Source organism: Ambystoma mexicanum, chromosome 1p, assembly GCF_040938575.1.
Source record: "Ambystoma mexicanum isolate Mex_15411 chromosome 1p, UKY_AmexF1_1, whole genome shotgun sequence".
Classification (NCBI taxonomy): domain Eukaryota; kingdom Metazoa; phylum Chordata; class Amphibia; order Caudata; family Ambystomatidae; genus Ambystoma; species Ambystoma mexicanum.
In genome coordinates, this window is record NC_090921.1 from 383,978,257 (window position 1) to 384,001,112 (window position 22,856).

Below are 22,856 nucleotides of genomic sequence, written 5' to 3' on the forward strand. Positions count from 1 at the left end.
GGGGCATGTTCAGCAAACACCAGCAACGAGATGGTGGGTACTGGATAGCACCGTGTTGTGTGTTACTTGACTGAAATTGCTAATTCTGCTTTCACATCTGAGGTGGAAGCGTACTTGAAGCATTTTAAATCCACCAAAACTTTGTTAACCAAAGCAAAAATTAAAGTCGTTGGCCACTCGACTTTAGTTTGGCATGTGGGCAAGAAGCAGAACATGGTAGCCTGCATCTCTTATAGGTCAGACTCATGCTGTGAAGTGGCAGCCTAGCGCCATGTTAGGGCTATGTAAAACACATGCATAAATAATGACATATGCTCTAATTGCTCGAATGTATGTTCATGTCGTCTGCATGGTACAGAGAGGAGTTGTATAGGCTGCTGAAGTGAACCAGTGGTAGTCTCCCCTGGCACTAACGAGTAAGCTGCATCTGAACACCTCCTACATGGCCATGGCACACGTGAATGAATGCTGTAATATCATATTTACTAAACAGTGATTATAATCCTGGAGGACATTACATGATGGTGCCTGTTGCGGTCATGGGCTCGTGCTTGGGTGGCCAGTGTAGAAAACACTTTTGTAATGCAATTATTGATGATGCCATTGATTCGATCATGAGCTGTGCATTGAGGAGTGTTAGATAGATAGATAGATAGATAGATAGATAGATAGATAGATAGATAGATAGATAGATAGATAGATATATATGAAGCGCAATAGAGAAATACATAATGCATGATCGTGCATTAGTGAATTGTGGTGAAATATTGCCATCAACATATTTGGGCGCAGAAAGAACAACAGGGTCGATGGAAGAGCCGTTTGTAGATATTACCGCAAGTCTGAGATGTCATTATTGGATCATAATACTCATGCCACCGATTGTGTACTTTTTCAATCAACTGTTAAATGAATAAAGGTTTCCAATTGATTGAAATCCCTAATTAATGGGAATGATGTGCAATAAGAATTGCTTAGAAAGTGATATGAATATATTGAACATGATATGGTAATAATTGAAATGTCCAAGAACTTGGCATTTACTTTTCATGGCATATTGATTCGTTTTCCTTAGTATGGGATGATAAAATGTTTTTTTCACGCAGAAAAACCCATGTTAAAATTTGAATACTTTAGCAATCACACCCACGTCGGGGTGCGTATCTGGCCAGTAATTGCCAGGCAGCCCTTTTCTTGGGCCCCGGCGAGGGTTAAGGGCCGTTAATGGTCAGGTACGCACCCCCGACAAGGGGATGATAGCTATACGCATTCCGGAGTTCTATTCGGGATGCAAATAGTTATATATATATTTTTTTAGCTGCGCGCTTTTTGCATGCACATATTCTACAGTGAAAAAAGAAAACAAGATGGCCGCCACCATAAAAATAGAAAAGGGATGCAGACCCTTTTCTATTTCTATGGAGGCCTGGCAGGAAGGAGCGGTGTGTGCAGAGAGCCCAAGAAGATAAGTGGGTTTGAGTAGGGGTGGGGTGAGGTGGGTTGAGGGAGGAATAGGTGGCCCATAAAATGCAGGCAGTGCACTGGCAGTTCTCGCACTTGTTTCCAGCCACATGGTTGGCTGAGTGCCCATCCCTGGGTGTGAATGTTAAATCATATTTTGTTTTTTGCAGCAAGAAGCACAAATAGCATGCTTTGTGTATGTTAGTAAGTGGATTTGAAACTGTCGTTTTCTAATCATTTTCTTTTGCAGGTGCAGTGGGGTTTCCCAGCTGTTGGATGCTGGCAGTGCAGTTAACAAAAGAAATCACAGAATGCTGGATTATTGCAATGTTGGGACTGAAGGTTTGTACAAGCAATTGGTAGCCCTCTGCCATTTCATTGTCTACCTAGTAACTCCCAACATTCCAGTGTTCTAATATAGAGTTAACGCCCGTTCCAGCCCTTGGAACGGGGTTAACGCTAATAGCACCCCACGTCACCAAAGCAGTCACAAGTCCCATTGAATGAATGAAAATACTTAACCAAAATGGCCACCATGGTTATAGAAGGCTGGTATCTGTACGGAGCCCCTCTTCTATGACCATAGGGAATCTAATGCGGCGGCGGGCAGCACCGCTGCCGCCACAGTCAAGAAAGTGGGGCTGGGGAGGGGTGTTGTGATTTGTTTTACCAACCAAGATAGGCGGTGAGGGGGGAAGATAGCGGCCCGCAGAGGCGGAGGCAGCCTGCGGATTCTGTGGAACACGGGCTGAGATTACAGGTTTCAGCCCGCAATCCTCTGAACCTGATTGGCTGTGCCCCTCGCCCTGAGTGCTAATATTAATACTCACGGGTTGAGCCCTGACGTGCTAGTAGTAAGTTAGTATATAAAAAAAAAAAATCACCTAAAGATTGCAATTGATTCAGTCATGGAAACGCAAGACAGGCTCCTTACCGAGCCCCTTTTCCATTTCCATGACTGCCTGGAGGCGGATCCCAGATAAGCGGGGGTCCGGAGTATGCAGAGAAGGTATGTGCGGGCATGGGGTGGGAAGGGATCCATGTTTAGGTGGGGGAAGTTGGTGGAGAGAGGCATTTGGGGCACTGCTTCATGACGGTAATTCGTGGAGGAAGGTGTCGCCCATGTGATGAAATACAGACTTGGATCATAAGATTCAGCCTGTGTTCATCTGCAACAGATTGGCAGGTACCCTCTTCCTGGGTGCTAATATACCAATAACCCACATGTCTAGAGGTGGCTAGGGTGAGTAAAGGCCCTTCTGCTCAAGTCTAAGGTAGGCCAGAGGAAAGCAAGGACTTTGGCAAGGACCTAGGGCTGATACCAGCCATGCCTGCCCCCAGACACTGGGATTATCACTATTAGCATCCTGGGGGCTTTGACCAAGTTGATAATAGCTTTTTTGACTCTTTTTGTGAAAGTTGTGCATCACTACATGCATGCGCCAAATTCCCATGAAAAGAAACTGCACATAACACAGTCCTCTTACCATGTCCATGCCAGTTAGCACAGGAAAAAGAAATGGTGGTCTCCGACAGAAGAGGAGGTAAGTGCGGGCAGATGGGGATGGTTGCAGGACTCAAGCGGGGGCCGGGCAAAGACAGGCTCTGGTTGGTGAGTAGCAGGGGCATGTATCTTGGGGCACTGGCCAACAGAAAAGATGGCAGTCCTCAAGGAAAGGCGCAGGAGTCCAGGAGAGTATGCAAACAGTGACTGGCTCATTCCACCCAGGATCCCAGCCTCCTGAGTCCTGGTACTTCTCCCCAAACACTAATTAGGATACAATGGCCACTGGGCCAGGCTGAACTGGCAATTAACAGCCTGCTGACACAAGGTAATGGCTGACCAAAGTGAGAGCTAATAACATAAGTGGTGGGATTTTACCAGCCAGTATTGCCCAATCCCGTAGCCGTGATTGACATTAGCACCCATGGGTAAGTAACATCAGGGATGCTATGAGCCAAATAATTTGTGGGTAAATAGAAAATCGGTTGCAGCAGGTGTGTGACCTGTTTTTTTTACATTCGAAGTTAAAAAAGCTACAAAGAAATAACTGCCATGGAAATGGCGACTGGGGCTTCATGTGGAGACCCTCTACCCTTTCCATGGTGGACCACAGACTCTCCCAAGAATTCGGAAACCAACAGGGATGGGGCCTGAATGGTGCTAGCAGCAGGACGTGCAGCTGGGTGGAAGTGTCATAGTTTTTTTGTTTTATGGGGCGAGTGGTGCGTAAGTAATGTATACAGGAAGACAACTGAATGCTCCAAATGCAGGCTTATCCTAGCAGATAAAGGCCCTCATTACGACCCTGGCGGAAATCGCGGTGCAAAATGCACCATGGAGCACGGCGGAAAGCTGCCGATAGCGCCATGGGGGTTGGCGGATTTTCCGCCCCATTCCGACCTTGGCGGGGCAGTAAATCCCCATCCCCCATTTCACCCTTCCCCATTCCCATTTTTGCCCCATAGGGTATAATGGGAGTGGGGAAGGCGTTAATTACGCCACCGTAAAATACGGTGGCGTAATTAACAACAAGGTCCAGTAGCGCCATGGATTTCTCCGCCCGGAAAAACCAGGCGGAAAACGCTCCATGGCGCTACGGGAACTCGTAGTAGGGCGGACGGGTCCGCCGCGAATAACGCTGGCGTAAACCCACTCCGCCAGGGTCGTAATGAGGGCCAAAGTCTTCATTCCGAGCATCCTGGTAAGTTTTGTCAGAAAACTGTGCAATAAAGAGTACAATTAATAAATGGTACAATTCCTATTGGTTGACATCCATCTTTCTTGGAATTATGTCATCCCTGTGAATTATGGAAAACAATTGAAGGATTTCACAATGTCCCTGTAAAATATAGGTTTTCAAACCACTACTGTTAGTGTCTCGGGAGGGTAGCTCAGAGGCAACAATGTTCGCCTTGGAAGCAAGATGGCAAAGTAACACAGGTTCGATCCCCGGGTCTCGCTTAGAAACCTCTGGGTGTTAAGCACGTTATAAATAACCCATCATATCATAGACCATGGCCAAACAATGCTAGTGTATAAGATGTGAGTGTTTTGCTTTATCATGTTTCCAGAGTTGACATTCGGCCCGCGAAGAGTGCGGTTTCTTTCATTCATATATATATATATATATATATATATATATATATATATATATATATATATGTATATATTTGCCCAATTTGAATTGCGCTTGTCCTCTACTGATGTCAGATGTGCCAGTGCAACAGAAACAAAGCTTACCGTCCAAGCAAAACCACATATATAAAAGAAAATATCAGGCCACTGCTCACCATGTTCCTGATTACCTCAAATACTTTAGGAGTAAAGGTAGGATGGGGGGTAAGGGTAGGATTACTTTGATGTGCAGATGAAATTGAGATGTTCACTGTTAAATCATGTGACACGCTTGTTCAATCAAAACAAAGGCTATTTTAAACATGGATTGCTTCCTAAATTAACATAAAATACTCCTATTCTCCTAACTAGCAATTACTGTGATTGTCACATATTACAATTGTAAAGATGTTTACTCTTTTCTTTTGCCACGCAAAAAAAAATCGAGATCTCAGATCAAGATCTTCATAGTGATGGATTTTCAGCAATGAAAAGACTTGGGTCCAGCAATGCATAATGGGTGACATAACTAACTGGGCACAGGGGCACCCCCACTCTCCAACAAATAACAAAATATTTCCTTCAAGCACATTGTTCCCAATTTGTTTCTTATTTGGTTACAACCATCCAGCAGTTTGGGCTGTGCCTTTGAAACATGCCCTTTTTTCACCCTTTATGCCGTTTGAAACCATAAGAGAAATTTGCATGAAATGTTTCCAGTTTGGGACCAAAGATCTAACTTGGAGAATTTCCTGCTGATCAGCCATACAGCTCAAAAATTATTAGACATAGAATTTTGACATTTCCTATAGATGATCGGTTTCACCTTAACTAAAGGGCAACTAGCATTGCCCTATTATATATATATATATATATATATATATATATATATATATATATATATATATATATATATACATATATATATATACACACATATATAAATATTTTTTTTCAATGAAAAACATTCATTAATGATCAGTTAAGGTAAGAAACAACAAAACCCCTGAAATTCAACAAATTTTGCAACTCAGGACTGTCTTAACTCGGTGCATTCTCGTTGATCTCCCCTATAATACTATATCCCCCATAATGCCGTTTTCTATGGAATAGTGAATCCCTTCTCTTCGACCTTGGCCAGTGGGCACTGTCTCTGCCCGTGCCCACTGTATTTTTTAAATCACTATCTGGTCACTAGCCATGGCCATTGGGCACTGTCCATTTTAAATTACTACCAGACCACAGTGTAAATGTTAAAATTACTTTAAAAAATTGTATTACTTTTTTGCCATAGCCGCAGGTATAATTATAATAAGGGTTTCTTGTTGTCAGTGTTTATAGGTTTTTCTTTTTTTACTTCTGGGGGTGTTGCTCCAGTGCTTTCAAAACACGTCAGTATCTGTGTTTATCTGTTTTCCAATGTGCCCCCTTCAAACAATCACAGATAACTGTTTTTTCCACAGTACAACACCAAGATATTCTTTTATTGTTTCATTGCATGCACAAGTAGGATAATATCACTCATGACCGGCTGCAAGAGGAACATATACCCAGGTTTGGGAGGTTAACCTCGAAATCCACTCTAATGCAACCATCGCACTAGATGTTCCTCAATCACAGACTGATTTTGGCCCATTCTGACAGTGGTATTGTTATGTATAAAAGATGGCAGGCTTTGAGAACTCACTATTTTGTTCGGCAATGCGCAGTGAGATTAAATTATTTGCCAAGGATCACACACTTTGGTTAATCAGCGTGCTACAAGTCCATTGTTTTATGGCCGGTCTCTTGGTGGCTGTTGTGATACATTGCACAACCCCAATTAACCGCATTTATGCAGCACAGAAAAGGAACAAAATGACTGGCTGCAAGAATAACATATGCCCATGGCACTTTTGCCCCGTAGCGAAAATCAAAAGCTGGCACCCCTGAGTATATGTACAGTAAGTGAACATATATCTGAAAAATGAAATATATCACAGCTTGAGAAGTCCTAATAATTACTGATTGATAACACCTGTACTGGGTGTGAGCTTCAAGCAAAGACTGCCTCCCTGACGATGTGAAGAGCACAGAAACCGGTAGGAGGAGAACATCAGTGCCTGAGTAGGTTAACTGTGCAGGGAACAAACGAGAGTGTGCCCCTCTGGAATATATATATAAATATTTCATACTCAAATATTTTTCACATTTTCCTCTTTCACCCCAGCCATCTTAGAACGGATTATGAACTGTCTTACTGTTTCGTTACTGGATAGCTCTCTGTTGCCTCATTCTGAACGCTTCAATAATGGAAGTCATCTTTCGCCTGGGTGTCAATGCCATCCGTTCAATCCCCTCTCCCATCTCCTTCCCACCTGACCTTGTTCTGTCACCCAAAGCTTGCAATCCTGGGGTCCTCCTTGATAGCGACCAACGATTCCAAAAACTCATCATTACCACTGCCTCTGCTGCTCATTTAATCTCCTCAACATTCAGGAAAGGTGTCCTTTTCTTATTAACCACTCTATAAAAGCACTAAACGACACTCTTGTGCACAGCAAACTTGACTACTGCTCAAGCCTACTCCTTGGCCTTCCTAGCTACTCATTCCTCCCTCTAGACAAAGGCCTCAACTTTGTTACCCACACTCAACAACCTACCCAATCCTTCCCCACTTCTTCCTACAGACAACATGCTGGTTGGCACTCCATGCACAAGCGCTCTCTTTTCCTATTCCTTCTCCTAGTCTACAAAGCTATCAATGGTCTTGCTCCTCAATACCTGTCTGATTGTATCTCAGTTTACCCTACCCCCTTCCCCAGCCATCCTACCTGACCACCTGCCTCCAATGGTGCTTACAAATGTAATTTTGTATGTTTAAATAGTACTCCTCTTTAGTTAGAGGCATTTGCCCCCTTAGGTTAATATTACCTTTGCAAGTTACCTGGTTTCTTATATGTCTATATTTTTCTGTTTTGGTTTGCCCCTAGTATACGTCCCACTTTGATTATACCCTCATAAACTGGCTCACCACTTGTTCTCATCTTTGTGCTATTGTACACGTACCCTTCGTGGTAATGCCTCTGCCATCAGTAAATGCTTTATTGTAAGTAATGTCTAAACGTAATTGACATCCTTGTTCTTCACATCAATACAAATATGTATGAATTCATTCACGTCTCAATTTCTCTATCTGCCGATTTATCTAACCAATCATCTCCCCCGTCTTGTCTGTTCATATTTGCCCTTTTCTGGGCCATTCTCTCTCTATATTTATATATGTGTATATCATCCTGTACACCAATGCATCCACTAAGCCCCTTTTCTCAGTCTACCTGCATAGCTGTTCATCCACCCCATTTCTTATATCCATGTTGGCGTCCCCACTGCCCTTCCCAAATGATCCATCACCAGCCTATCTCTGCCAATAATGCCAATCCCAAATATATATATATATATGTAAATTGTGCTAATGTAGATTCGGGCACTAGACCCTCAATGGATAATTCTATTTATATATGATTCCTCTGGGGGCTTTGTTGCGCGGCTGTGAAATGGCCGCCTGACTGAGCAGCTCTGTCTTGGGCTATATCCTGAAGAACTAATAATCCTTGTTGGTGCTACACTTCATTATTAAAAGTAGCATGACTGCTGCTTAGAATCTCAGAGCTGATACTGGTTTTCCGTCCGACATTCTGGAGGCTCTGCAACAGAGAAAACCTTTTTCGACACACCGGCTGATGCCTGCACCGTGATCTGGTTTTGACATCCGTGCCGCGCAGGTTGCCTGAGAACTGGAAAGTGGTGCTCCTGGGGCCGCAGAGGGGGAGGAGTTTTGGGCACGGCGCAACACTGAAGGGTCAAAGATCCCTCCTCGTTGTCCCCTGCCCCGTTGCCCGACATTGCTGTGACTGGGGAGCTTCCGGGCACCTAATGATCCTCTTCCCCCCCTAGTGACTGCGGTAACGCTCCACCGGCGAGGCGGCCCAGGTCCTCCACGACTGCAGTGGCGCCCGAGCTGGGCTAGGAGGCTGCGTGCTGAGGACGGCTCATCTCGCCCGGACCCTGCAATTGCAGTGGCGACCCTGCTGCCTGTGGAGGGAGAGCCACGGAAGGCAGCGAGAACAGGGCCACTACTACATTGGGTGCCCCGTTGTGCGGCTTATGCAGAGCGGTCTCTCACATCATCCCGGAGGCATATAGCAGCCGCGGAGAGCGGGTGACCCCTGCCCACCCTGGACTACATGTACCCAGCTCCCCGTGCCTCTCTCCAGCAAAGACGTAACCACACGCGGGGGAGGCCCCCAATCCACTTTTGCTTGGCGGCCCCTTGGGGACAACAAAGTTCCTGCATGCCTCCCCCCATGGATCTACGCTGAAGAGGGTGGCCCTCATTGGTACAATTGTGCGCTTGGATTAACCGCATAAGGGACCTTTTAGATCCAGAGAGGTACGGGCACGGCCCTGCGAAACTCCTGCATCGGCCACATGGAGCCAGTGACGGTCCCAAGGGATCCTTAACCCCACATCTTCTGCTATGGCTGCTCCAATTCCTGCATTCCGACGCAGAGGAGAGGACGCGGACAGATCCCACCAAGAATGCTTCTGTGCAAACTGCTGTCTGTGAATCCTCACAATCTGCCTTCCCGCCATGTGGCGAGACGAGGAGGCCACCCACAGTTTGTGGCATTGGGGGACTGTGGCCTGGCCCCCACCACCGTCTTGCTCTCCACAGTGAGGTAAAGTCACCCTATTAAGCTCCTCCACATGCCATGATTTACCAACCCGAGACACACCCCGTACCTTCAGGTTTTAGGATACCGTATTATAAGACTTGGCAGGAATAAGCTAACGTGGGGGTCCGAATACTAGGTAATTGCTTTATCTATGGGAGAGGATACAGTCCATTCTAACCTTTATTGAGCACGACGGCTGTGGCATTGCTGCAGGACTGCGAGGGGACTGCCTAGTGAGATTAATGCGAACAGCGGTGTCACAATATTGCACACATATATGCCATACTAGAAGTGCATCTCTCATTACAAGAGCAGCTTGATCAGCTGTAGGAACTGTGTGCATGCTATATTCCCCGATACACGGACACCATCCGCCCCCCCCAACACCAGCCAGCGAATGAAGGTGAGGCCACCCTTTGCCCCCACTGAGTTGGCTTCCCTACGAGCTTGCACTGCCTGGTGTGCTCCACATCCCCGTGCCATACCTGACCCATCCACAACTCTTCTGAGGTGCTGGTTTCCCTCTCCCCCCAGGGGGCTCTGTTCTGTGGGCCTCACCATAACCACCGGCGAGTGAGACTTTTTAACCCCAGTCTTCAACTTCCAACGACCGAGTAACCATTTTAGAGGCGACGTGAGACTGCAGGGGGGCAGTAACCCTTCAATTTCCTTGGCGAACATCCTTACACAGACAACAAATCCAATCTCTACATTAGACTACTCCAATAACTCCTTAGACCAGCATATCTATTGTGCTCCTCGGATCGACTGTCCCTACCCCACAAAATGCCTTGGGGCTGAGATAAGCTTTGCCAAATCAAGCCCACAAGGTACAACCCGATTTGCTTCTTGGCTTCCCCCTTACCAATGGCTTGCGAACGAAAGTGGGCCTGTCCTCTCTCTCACCCTTTACTCCTCTGACCTGGCTACTCTGTGAGCCCTCACCATTAGGGACACCTTGCGCTCCTGCTCAATATCTTTTCCCCCCCATGTCTCCCCCGTGGGGACCAGTACTCAGCTCTGACGCCCTGCCCTGCTCTGTTGGCTGGAGCCCCTGCCCTGACAACACCAGTGTTGTTTCCACACTAATGTTCCTTGCCTTCAACCTGCATATATCCTGGTGGGGTCATGACTAAAGGGGCCGGCAGAAAGCAGAGCTCTATCAACATGTTCACCAAGCCACCACCAAAACAGAGTGACCCCCAACCGGAGGCCGAAGCCACCCCCCGCAGTGCCTACTGAGCCTGCAGAACTCCAAAAGAAGATGATGGAATATATGCGCGAGGGGCTCACTACTCTGCACACAAAGTTGGATGATATGAGCGGTACTATCTGTTCCATTAAAGCCCGGATGGGAGAAGACCGACGCCCATGTGACGGAGGTAGAGTCTAGGGTTGGCTTGGCAGAGGATGATATTGGCACACTTAGGTCGGAAGTGGCCTCGCTGTCCAGAAAGTTCCAGTTGGTCAGCAAAAAGAATGAGGACCTGGAGTCCAGGTCCAGATGCAATAACTTGCGCATTATTGGCATTCCTGAGGATAAACTAGATGGTCCCATGGAGGACTATGTGAGCGCATTCTTCTCGCCTTACTGGATTCCCGAAACTCTCCCCTCACTTCGCAAATGAACGAGCCTGCCAATCCCTGGCTGCGAAGCCCAAGCCCAGAGCCCCCCCCCCCCGGACGTATCATAGCCAGAGTGCTAAACTATCGAGACAGGGACGCCTTGCTGCAAGAAGCCAGGGCTAAAGGCAAACTATCACTCGGCTCTGCCAGGATCCATCTGTAGCTGGACTTCTCTGTCGCCATTCAACAAAGGCGTTAGACCTTCCTGGCTGCAAGAAACGTCTTCGAGAACTAGGAGTTAAATATTCCATGCTATACCCAGCAAAATTAAGGATTGAACACGCAGACAGGGTCTTTTTCACCATTCCAGAGGAGGCCACCAAATGCATTTAAGACCACTTTCCGGGATAACAACTGTAACCCATCACCCTCGTGGACCCTTTTCGGTCTCTCGTAAATATGGCCCTCCCATGCAAGTCTGTGAGATCAATGCTGGCTCCGCCTACATGATCTCCCCTCATTCTTCATTGGATAGGCAGCCATGTTCCTGGAATGGTCGGAGGGATATTCCCACTTTCTCTGAGTTACCTATAATTCCTTTTTGTTATTTTACGAGTTATGTACCAATCAATGTTATCTCATGCCCTACGTCAGAGTAGATGCTGTTCTTGGCAAGCACATAGCCCCCATGCAGTGCTGCGATTGTTATGTTCTTGGGTTGTTGGTTTCTTGGGATGCCACCCTTCTGATTGTGAGTGGGGTCGGGAGGGGGGTGGTGGTGAGGGACAAAAGTTTAAAAAGTGCTTGGCGTGCGATTGTGGAGACGAACAACCACTTATTCACATGCTATGTTCTCCGTATTCCGACCCTTTCCGATCTGGCTTAGATTTTTCCAGGCAAATGGTGTATTGGGTCAAATTTCCATTGACACGTACCTACTATATTAATGGCGGATGAAAGCATAGTGTGTATGAGCTGGCACATCAGAGGATTGGGTAACCCTGTCAAAATGCACAAACTACAATTATATGTTGAACGACACAAGGTCAAGGTGCTTTTCTACAGAAAAACCCATGCGCTGGCTGAGGGGTGCGATAGGTTTGCCAGGTCATGGGGCCCCCAATGCTGCTATACCACCTACTCCACTCAAAACCGCAGAGTTATGATCCTTATTCATAGATCCCTCAAGTTCACCCACAAGGTTGCACATATAGACCCTCAGGGAGGCTACTTTCGACTATTCGGCTCACTTCTAGGTCGTGAGGTGATCCTACTAAATATATATGTTCCTAACACAGACAATCCCGATTTATTTTCCCATCTCTCCTCCCTGTTGGCTGGGTTCACCCTCAATCCAATACTATGGGGGGAGATTTCAATACCATAGTTGACACTGATTTGGATAGGTCTGGCACAAAACCTTGTCAGCCTCCAAAGCGGCTAAGACCATTATAGAACAGCAAACCTTGCTAGGACTGGTTGACGCTTGGAGGCTGATTCACCCTGGTTCCCGTGTCTTCTCCTTCTACTCATCGGTACACAACTCGTACTCCCGTATTGATAGATGGCTAATCTCTGATATACTTATTCGGACTATAGATCAAATGACCATCCTGCTCAGGACCTTCTCAAACCACTCCTCGGTTACGGTCTTGTTGAGGTGAGGGGATGGTGGTGGGGAGAGGTGGGGCAGGCTCGTGGAGACTAAAAGCAAACACCTTGCTGGAACCAGTGTTCAAATCCGTTCTAGGGACCAGTATAGACTTCTTTGCATTCAATGCTGGGTCAGTAGAGACTCAGACCACTCTCTGGCAGACCTTTAAAGTTTAAATTTGGGGAGTTGCCTTGGTGAAAGAGACAGGGATCCTTAGAGTGATTCATAAATCCATCAGGGACAGTGAGATAATAATTTCTGGACTAGAGGCGCATAATGCGTCTCCCACTCCTGCCACTCTCGGCGAGATAGGGACAGCGGAAGATACCTTCCGAACTTAGGCGGATCGCGAATTCAAATTCTTAGATGACCCTCAATCCGCTAGAAAATACGGTGAGGGCAAACACCCCGGCCGCCTACTAGCTAGATTGATCCGTCAAGGGAGGGGAGCTCCACATATTGCAAAAATTGAGAGAGCGGGCGGTACACTGGCCCTCTCTTCTCAAGAACTGTATGTCACGTTTCGCTGCTTTTACAATGCACTCTATTCTAATACAGACACTGCCCCTAAGGCGGCCATCGAGTCCTTTCTAGACAGTCTCCAGCTCTCGTTGTCTGCAGAGACCAGGGAAGCACTTGAACACCCAATGTCAGCGGAGGAACTGTCTAAGGCAATAGACTCATTCTCAGCTGGGAAGGCTCCTGGGACCAATGGGCTTCCCTCCGAATTCAACAAATGTCACAAAGGGCGCCTAGTACCTCGACTGCTGGCTGTTTGGGAGGAAGCATGCATGGTCGGTACACTTCCCCCTTCACTTCGTGAGGCGACTATTTCAGTATTGCTCAAACCCGACAAGCTGGCCACGCAGTGCGGCTCCTACCGGCCCCTTTCTCTCATTAACTGTGACATTAAAATATTTGCAAAAGTACTAGCCCTCAGGCTGGCGCCATATATGCCATTTATGGTACACCCCGACCAATCGGGATTCATTCCGAGCCGCTCCACCGCCCTCAACTTGCGTCGCTTATTTAACATCCTAGCTCGTATCGACCCAGACGTGCAAGCCGTAGAGGCCACATTGGATGAAATATCTGGGGGTAGTGGTCACACGGCGCCAGACTTCATTCTACGACCATAATTCTGGGAATTACCTCACCTACCTAAACCAAAAAACCAAGGGCTGGGCTAGGTTGCCGATCACGCTTGCCGGGAAGGTGGCTGTCCTCAATATGGCAGTACTCCCACAACTTTTATATACATTTCAAAACGTCCAGCTATGGCCTGGGAATGAATTCTTCAAATCACTGACCCGGACAATCAATGCTTTCTTGTGGCAATCTGGCGCTGTCCGCCTAAAGTTAGATACGTTAGCTACTCCCTTCGCTCAGGGTGGGTTTGCTGCCCCTAACTTCGAGCAATATTGGATTGCTGCTCAGGCCCATTTCACAGAGTACCTGTTTGAATCAGACAGGCCCCCCACATGTCAAACTTGAACGCCTGGCAGCCGGTGATCTAGACATTCGCTCGCTTGTTCTCCCCTCATCCAAACTGAAACTAGAACCCACTGAGCCTACCGGAGCCGCGATGATGGCATGGTGGAAAATTTGGAAACAGGTAGACACCCCACATCCATTTCACTGCGATTTCCCCCTATGGAACTGTATGCCCGGGACTCCTCCTGTGGATAATGCAACAGTCCGCCACTGGTCCAGGAAGGACTTTGATGTTGTGCGGGGTGCGTTCAAAATGGGTTCCTTTACTGAGTAGCAGGACCTACCGGAGTCCCTGAGAGGGAGCCCCTCCTGTTGGCTCCGATATACTGGCCTACGTCATGCACGAATTGCAGGAATGGATCCCCCTGAGGATCCATTACTGTCCGAGATAACAATGGGCACTACAACGAAGGGGAGGGTCGCCAGGCTATATGGTCTTCTTCAGAGTAGGACAGGCTGGCCATGGGATAAACTTCAGAGTGTTTGGAGCAGAGACTTGGCCATAGATATTACCGATCAGAAGTGGGGATCCATGTGTGCCAGCACCCGGGAGGTCTCCTTTAATTCTAGGTTCAAATTAAGTCAGTTTAAAATACTCCATAGATGCTACTATACCCCAGCTAGACTGCATCGTATGTCAAAAGATCGGTCCTCTGAGTGCCCGAGATGCAGAATGGACAACGCTGATTACATACACATGCTCTGGTCCTGTCCAAAGCGCACGTCGTACTGAGAGGAGGTATGTGAGGCTGTATCTCAAATACTAGATGCACTATCACACCCTCCCCAATGACCTGTCCTTTCCATGAATTCCCCCGCTTCAACTGTGACCTTAAGAGGCTGGCTGGTGTCTGTATGTTACTAGCAACCCGCTGTGTATTGTTGCTCTGGTTACGCCCTGGTATCACTACCCTGGCCTAATGGCTTCGGGCTGTCACATGGGTCTCCGATATAGAGGAGCGCTGGTCCGCTATGCAGCAGGTGACTTGTAGACCTAGGAATGTCTGGGCCCCTTTCAGATCCTATTTACATTCCCTGATCGCAGAGGACGAGAGCAGCAGCGATATTCCACCTTCCCCTGTCCTCTGTTAATGTACTTACATGTGTGGTTTCTTGACACAATTTTTTCAATGTAGAACCTGTGTATTTTACTGCCCAAGCCTTCAGTGGTCACACTACTTGATTTTGTACCTTATATGTCTGATGCCGATTGTTTATATATTGCTCGTCGCTCCTCATTGGACCGCCAAGCAAATTAAATAAAGTTAAAATAAATAAATATATGATTCCTCGTCACTGTCACCGGTATAAGTCCCAGCACCTGGTATATTGACATTCATACAACCATCATTATTGTAGTGCCCCCATACCTCCAACATCTGTAAAGTATCTCGTGTACCTAATTTCTGATAGAAAGGACATCCTCAGTTCTAAATAAAATACAAAATAGGATGACTTCTCTGTCTATCTACCTATCTGTGATGTCATCCTGTGAATTAAGCATGTCAACCAATGTGCATGCTAAAAAGGAAATACAATGTGCATTAGGGTGCAATAATCCCATGTGTTCTAGTTCAATATACCAGCAATCACGTGACCTTCAGCTGTATAGTTTATTGTTGCGCCCCTAGGAACAGCCCACTGGCATTAGAGAATTGTAATACTTGCGCTCCTGTTTCAACTTGAAATGACCGGTGGGGGGGGGTGGGTCTTCCCAAGATACACCAAGCTGGAGATCACAGGTAAGTTATAGGTGTCTTTCTTCCATTCCAACCATACAGTATGCTCAAGTGTACCAGCGCAGAAAACACTGGCCCATGCATACACAAAGCCAGCTCCCATCCATCTGTCTTTCCACAGAACACACTCACACAATCCACCAGCAACATTCCACACCAACATTCCATGGTCCCCATACACTGTACTAAATCATTGGAAACACATTACTACATCTCACCCCCCATAGCACAGCTTTTCTTTTTATGACTACACAAACTATACCAACCATATACAAATACACAAAAACACATTTCAACATTTGTCTCCATCCATAGCACAAATTATTTCATATCACCACCACAGCACCGCCAAACACAATACCTGAAAGGGTCTGCAAAGCAAAAGCCAACACATCACTGTACCGGATAAACAGTATGGACCAATAAAAAAAAACGACACCAACACCTAGAAATGTGCAACAAAATATACCGACAGCATGACGAACACAAGCTGGCCCCACACACCACAAAATGCCCAAGTCGGAAACCACCAACAAAACACACAAGTGGCATAACAGAACTATCAAAGTCATGCCACAATGAAATCCAACCGTACTGAAAAACATAGCACAATGAAAATGTGTTGCAAACCACGATATTACCCTGCATCAAATGAAGAAAAGAACAAGACTGCAAATCCAGAACTAACACGCCCACTGGATCCATTCCGCCCACCACAACCACAGCATCCCAACCAAAGTAAATGGAAAATACCAACAAACGGCAACTGTAACCAACAGTTGAAAATACCATGCACCACCACATGGCCCTGAACAACAGCAATCAACCTGCTGAGCAACCCGACACTCTGTGGAAAAAACACTGCTGAGCCACTCTGCCGTCAGCAGACAGAACACCATCCATATCAGCACCCACACCACCAAACAGTCTTCCGGGACACAGGCAATCCTCCTAGTCCCCCACCACATGGCAATGATGTATGAATGGCCATCCTTGCGGGCAGTGTCTGTGCTCATCCTCCCTCCTGCTGCCACCACAACTCCTGACAACTCGTCGCCAATGAAATGACCGGGGGTTCTTCCCAAGATAGACAAAGGTGGACACCATAGGTAAGTTATAGGTGTCTTTAAGCCAGTCCATCTATACACTCTGTTCATGTAGTACCCAGCGAAATTACACACGATCTGATTGGCCCTCGCCGGGTCCTTACCAGCCCGACAAAGCACCAGTTGCAGCTGCTTCTCTCAGTGTTCATTTCGCGAATGGCCACCATAGAAAGGGTGAAGGGGCTATGTGCAGTCACCTCCCCATTCGGTGACGGCCAGCTTCTTTCTTTTTGTATTCACAATTCAATAGCCGCAATGAAAAGTGAGAAGGGACTACGTGGGTTGGGGCTTATTGCTTAAGTGTACCTGTACAGAAACGACTGCCCATCCATACACCAAGCCAGCTCCCATCCATCTGTCACTGCGCAGAACAGGCACACTCAATCCACACCAACATTCCACGTTCCCTTCCCCATACCATGTGCTAGTGCACTGGAAGCACATTACTACATAAATACTCTTTTAGGTTGTCACTGGGAGCTCAAATGCTGCCTGGTCTGTGTTGTAGATTGACCCCCGCCTGAGTCAAGCTTGGTCACGCATTTGACTGTAAGATAGCGATTTGCAACGTGTGTAGGCGGTACTGGCCTCTGTCCATGGTGCTGAAACTAAGGGCGGCTTCGGTGCTCTGCTGGGTTCTACTGGAATACTGGACTACGACACTGAGCGACATCCCGTTTTCCCTTTTACCCGCTGTACAGTTCACACCCAGTCAGACAAGGAAATGATACAATATGTTGCGCCCGACGGTTCCTCGTTATTAGGAGGGGTTGGGGGAGGGGTGGGGGGAGAGGAGGAGGAGGAGAGAGAGAGAGAGAGAGAGAGAGAGAGAGAGAGAGAGAGAGAACGGGAGCACAGACACTAAGCCACAAGACCTCACACACATCTCATCATATAAATGTAAAATGTTTCATCTGCTATACAGGTAAAAAACAAATCTTAGCCAGCCATGTTAGAAGAAAATCTGTTGTTTTTGGCAAGTGCTTATTTGCCACGTGCACTTTCTTACATTGGGAAAGACTTGAATGACATTTGAATATTTCACTTTAGCAACCGGTCACTTCCTATGACGTCACTTCACTACCCATTGCATGTGTCAAGCTTCACAGGTTTATTTTTAGGCCCTGAGACCTGAGCTCTGGTGTTTTCAGATCTATACCAATCCCTGAACGCGTATAGCATTATATCCCTACACATTTAGGATTCACTGGATCGTGCTCGTAAAACACCCCCTGCCCCTCCTCTTTTTACCACACTCACATGGATCTAACGGCCCACAGAACTGCACACAAAGAACACACGACTTGTGCAAGAAAAGGTGCCGTCGCCGCTCTCGGTTTTGGGCCGAAGGTGTCACTGCTCTTCCAAGAAATGACGTCATGGTGCGGCATCGGGCTGATAGAAGCGCAGTGATATCTGAAGACAGTCACACTGCTGCAGTGAATATGGGCACGTTCTATGTATGAGAAGGGCGAGTCCGCGAGCTGGGACTGGCGGTAAACAGTGCAGGGACGCGCTATTTTTTCCACACTGTTTCGGTGAATGTCGCTTATTATCTTGAACGCCATGGGTTATTTCATTATCTGAACAAAGCACTCTGTACGCGTAAAGTCGGGTTACTAAAACCATTGTACGCGCCCACTTCCCACTCTCTTGTACCGTCGTCCTGTTCTTTACAGATGTCATAAATGGGAGGGTGGGTGGAGACTATCTGGTCTTACGGAAACTTTGCATCAATGCAAGTCCAATTAACCCTAGGACAAACGATGCCCAAGTGCAAAACTCCAGGACGAATGACAAAAACTAGGGTAAACATTTCATTGTTAAAAAAATGAGTCCATTGGCCCCAAGTGCCTTCGCGTACATGTACTTATATTTCAGTGTCCTCTGAACTGGGAGTGCGCTCTGGGCCAGGCAGGGGGGCACATGAGTCCATTGGCCCCAAGTGCCTCTGCGTACATGCACTTATACTTCAGTGTCCGCTGTAATGGGAGTGCGCTCTGGGCCAGGCAGGAGGGCACATGAGTCCATTGGCCCCAAGTGCCTCCGCGTACATGCACTTATAGTTCAGTGTCCGCTGTACTGGGAGTGCGCTCATGGCCAGGCAGGAGGGCACATGAGTCCATTGGCCTCAAGTGCCTCCGTGTACATGCACTTATACTTCAGTGTCCGCTGTACTGGGAGTGCGCTCAGGGCCAGGCAGGGGGGCACATGAGTCCATTGGCCCCAAGTGCCTCCGCGTACATGCACTTATACTTCAGTGTCCGCTGTACTGGGAGTGCGCTCAGGGCCAGGCAGGGGGGCACATGAGTCCATTGGCCCCAAGTGCCTCTGCCTACATGCACTTATACTTCAGTGTCCGCTGTACTGGGAGTGCGCTCTGGGCCAGGCAGGGGGGCACATGAGTCCATTGGCCCCAAGTGCCTCTGCGTACATGCACTTATACTTCAGTGTCCGCTGTACTGGGAGTGCGCTCAGGGCCAGGCAGGAGGGCACATGAGTCCATTGGCCCCAAGTGCCTCTGCGTACATGCACTTATACTTCAGTGCCTGCTGTACTGGGAGTGCACTCTGGGCAAGGCAGGAGGCACATGAGGGTCCATTGGAAGTACCTTGCACTTATACTTCAGTGTCTGCTGTACTGTGTGCGTGCTCTGGGCCTGGCTGCGGTGAACATGAGAGTCCATTGGCCCCAAGTGCCTCCGCGTACATGCACTTATACTTCAGTGTCCGCTGTACTGGGAGTGCGCTCAGGGCCAGGCAGGGGGGCACATGAGTCCATTGGCCCCAAGTGCCTCTGCCTACATGCACTTATACTTCAGTGTCCGCTGTACTGGGAGTGCGCTCAGGGCCAGGCAGGAGGGCACATGAGTCCATTGGCCCCAAGTGCCTTTGCGTACATGCACTTATACTTCAGTGTCCGCTGCACTGGGTGCGCGCTCCGGGCCAGGCAGGAGAGCACATGAGAGTCCATTGGAGCACAAGTGCCTCTGCGTACATGCACTTATACTTCAGTGCCTGCTGTACTGGGAGTGCACTCTGGGCAAGGCAGGAGGCACATGAGGGTCCATTGGAAGTACCTTGCACTTATACTTCAGTGTCTGCTGTACTGTGTGCGTGCTCTGGGCCTGGCTGCGGTGAACATGAGAGGCCATGAGACCCCAAGTGCCTCCGCTACATGCACTTATGCTTTAGTGTCTGCTGTACTGTGTGCGCGCTCTGGGCCTAGCTGCAGTGAACAAGAGAGGCCACTAGAACCGAAGAACCTCTGCGTACTTGCACTTATAGTGCAGTGCCTGCTGTACTGGGAGCGCGCTCTGGGCCTGGCTGCGGTGAACATGAGAGTCCATTGGAGCCCAAGTGCCTCTGCCTGCATGCACTTATACTTCAGTGCCTGCTGTACTGTAGCACGCTCTGGCCCAGGCAGGGGGGCGCATGAGAGTCCATTGAAGCCCAAGTGCCTCTGAGTACATGCAATTATACTTCAGTGTCTGCTGTACTGGAAGCGCCCTCTGGGCCGGGCAGGGGAGCACATGAGAGTCCATTGGAGCCCCGGTGTCATTGCGTGCTTGCACTTATACTTCAGTGCCTGCTGTACTATGTCCGTGCTCTGGGCCAGGCAGGGGGGCACATGAGAGTCCACTGGAGCCCAAGTGCCTCTGCGTGCATGCACTTTAGTGTCTGCTGTACTGGAAGCGCACTCTGGGCCAGTCTGCGGTGAACATGAGACTCCATTGGAGCCCAAATGCCTCTGTGTACATGCACTTATACTTCAGTACCTGCTGTACTGTGGCATGCTCTGGGCCTAGCTGCGGTAAACATGAGAGGCCGTTGGAGCCCAAGTGCCTCTGCGTACTTGCGCTTATACTTCAGTGTCTGCTGTATTGGGAGCGCGGTCTGTGCCAGGCAGGGGGACACATGAGAGACCATTGGAGTCCAAGTGCCTCCGCTACATGCACTTATGCTTTAGTGTCTGCTGTACCGTGTGCGTGCTCTGGGCTTGGCTGTGTTGAACATGAGAGTCTTTAGAGCCGAAGTACCTCTGCGTACTTGCACTTATACTTCAGTGCCTGCTGTACTGGGAGTGCACTCTGGGCCAGGGAGGGGGGCACACGAGAGTCCATTGGAGCCCAAGTCCCTCTGCGCACATGCACTTATGCTTCAGTCTTTACTATACTGGGTGCGCGCTCTGCACAAGGCAGGAGGCACATGAGACTCCACTGAGCCCAAGTGCCCACGTGTACTTTCACTTTAGCCCTCAGACAGATGCTGCAGCAAGGCGTTACTGCACGTGTATGGACTTATGCCTGAGGGTCTGCTATACTGGGGGCACGCATGAGGGTTTATTGAAGCCCAAGTGCCTCTGCGTATGTTCACACTAGCCCTGACACAGATGCCCCAGTTGGAGGGAGGCGGTACTGCACGTCGAGAGTCTGCTGCGATGTACGCATGCGTCTAACAGACGAAAAACGTGGTGTGAGGGTGGGTACAATAGGCCGCGCAGCTATGGGCGAGAGGGTCACCTCGCCATCTCCTCAAACAGCTCCCAAAAGAGACAACACAAGCTGGGCAACTGATGGAAATCGCAGCTGTTCTGGAAAGGACTTTGATAGTCTTGCAGATTGCCACGTTGTGGCACGGCGGGATATGCGGGCACTCGCCTGTGGCACACAGCCATTCTCGGCCCCAGAGTTCGAAGTTGCACACGTGCCATTGTCAACCCTCCTTCCCCCGCCGTAAGAAAGGGAATAATCTCCATTTAAAGCTTTTACACGCAGCCACCAGGTCCTAAATCCCGACCATTCATTCGAAAATCCTAACCAGGCAAGAGCTCCACGTGAGGTCCGGGTGAAAACATTTAGCCAGCGGTGGCATTCAGAAATGCAAGCACGTGCACTTCAGTTAGTGGAGCTTCCATCCTGCCCCCATACCAGAATGGGCAGCACTAGACCGCCTGTCCCACCTCGCCCCAATTCGCCAAGTTTCTGTAACTTATCTCGGAAAGAGAATTGCAATTAGTCGGTTTCCTATTCTTCACATAGTAAAAGTAAAGCTAAAAGCGGGACATGGAAGGAGTAACAAGCAGAAAATGTGACTGCAAATGTGGCGGGGGCCCCTTCGCCTTGGCCTCCTTTCGATTCACCTGTCCTCTTTCGCAGTCATATCAAATTTCTCCTCACAAATGCATTCTCTCTTGTGAGCGGGAGCTCATCCTTCAGAGCGGCGGCCATGTTGGGGGTAGAGGTAAACACTGGACTGTGCCAGAGCTAAGCAGGTGGTGGGGATCTATGTCAATTTACAGGTACCTCCTAAAGGCTTGCAAAACTACAGAATGCTTGAAAAACGGATATGCCTTCTACCTTGTGGGAAGGGGCACACACACCACCCGCGCAGCCGCCATGATGCGTGTAGATTGACTTCTGCAGGGGGTGGGGAATATGGGCGGTTGCAGGTGCCTTTTAACGATTAGCATAGCCAGAAAGGACTTAAAGGGGATGTACCTTCTCCTGTGTGTGGTGTTAAGTTAGGGGTGGGGGGTGGCATAAGAGCTGGTTGTATGTTGGGTGCAGATGTAAAAACAGGACAGGGCGACACCTCAGCAGGGTCTGTGGAACTTGGGCCGCGTGCAGGAGTCTCTTAAAGGCTCGCATGGACACAGAATGTTTGAAAGGGGATATGCCTTCTCCTGTGTGCGAGTGCCACCAGGCAGCCACAATATTGGATGAAGATGTAAACACTGAACAAGGTGAAACATTGGAAGCGATGAGTGGGCGAGATCAGATAACACCTAAACACGGGACAAGCAACGTGCACACGGCGACAAGCCTTCCAACGACCACATGCCATGCATGCCACATGAGACTTGCATTCTTAGCGATACAGCTGTAAACTCCGATCATAGCCAAGCATACAAAGGTAGGTAGTGAAATGTCAAATTAACTGTACCTTGCTGTCTTCTTGAAAGTGGCGTTCTTGTTTCACATTGGCTGTAAGGAAAAAG

The 22,856-nt window shown here is 48.3% G+C and overlaps 1 long non-coding RNA gene across 1 annotated transcript in view; it reads right to left on the reverse strand.

The window, feature by feature from the left end:
- The window catches only part of LOC138570593 (uncharacterized), a 352,331-nt gene that overhangs the window by 280,943 nt on the left and 48,532 nt on the right, over positions 1-22,856 (reverse strand). The window contains exon 2 of the long non-coding RNA XR_011303636.1: positions 22,802-22,842. This is a non-coding gene — a long non-coding RNA (uncharacterized lncRNA). The remainder of the gene's footprint in view (positions 1-22,801; positions 22,843-22,856) is intronic.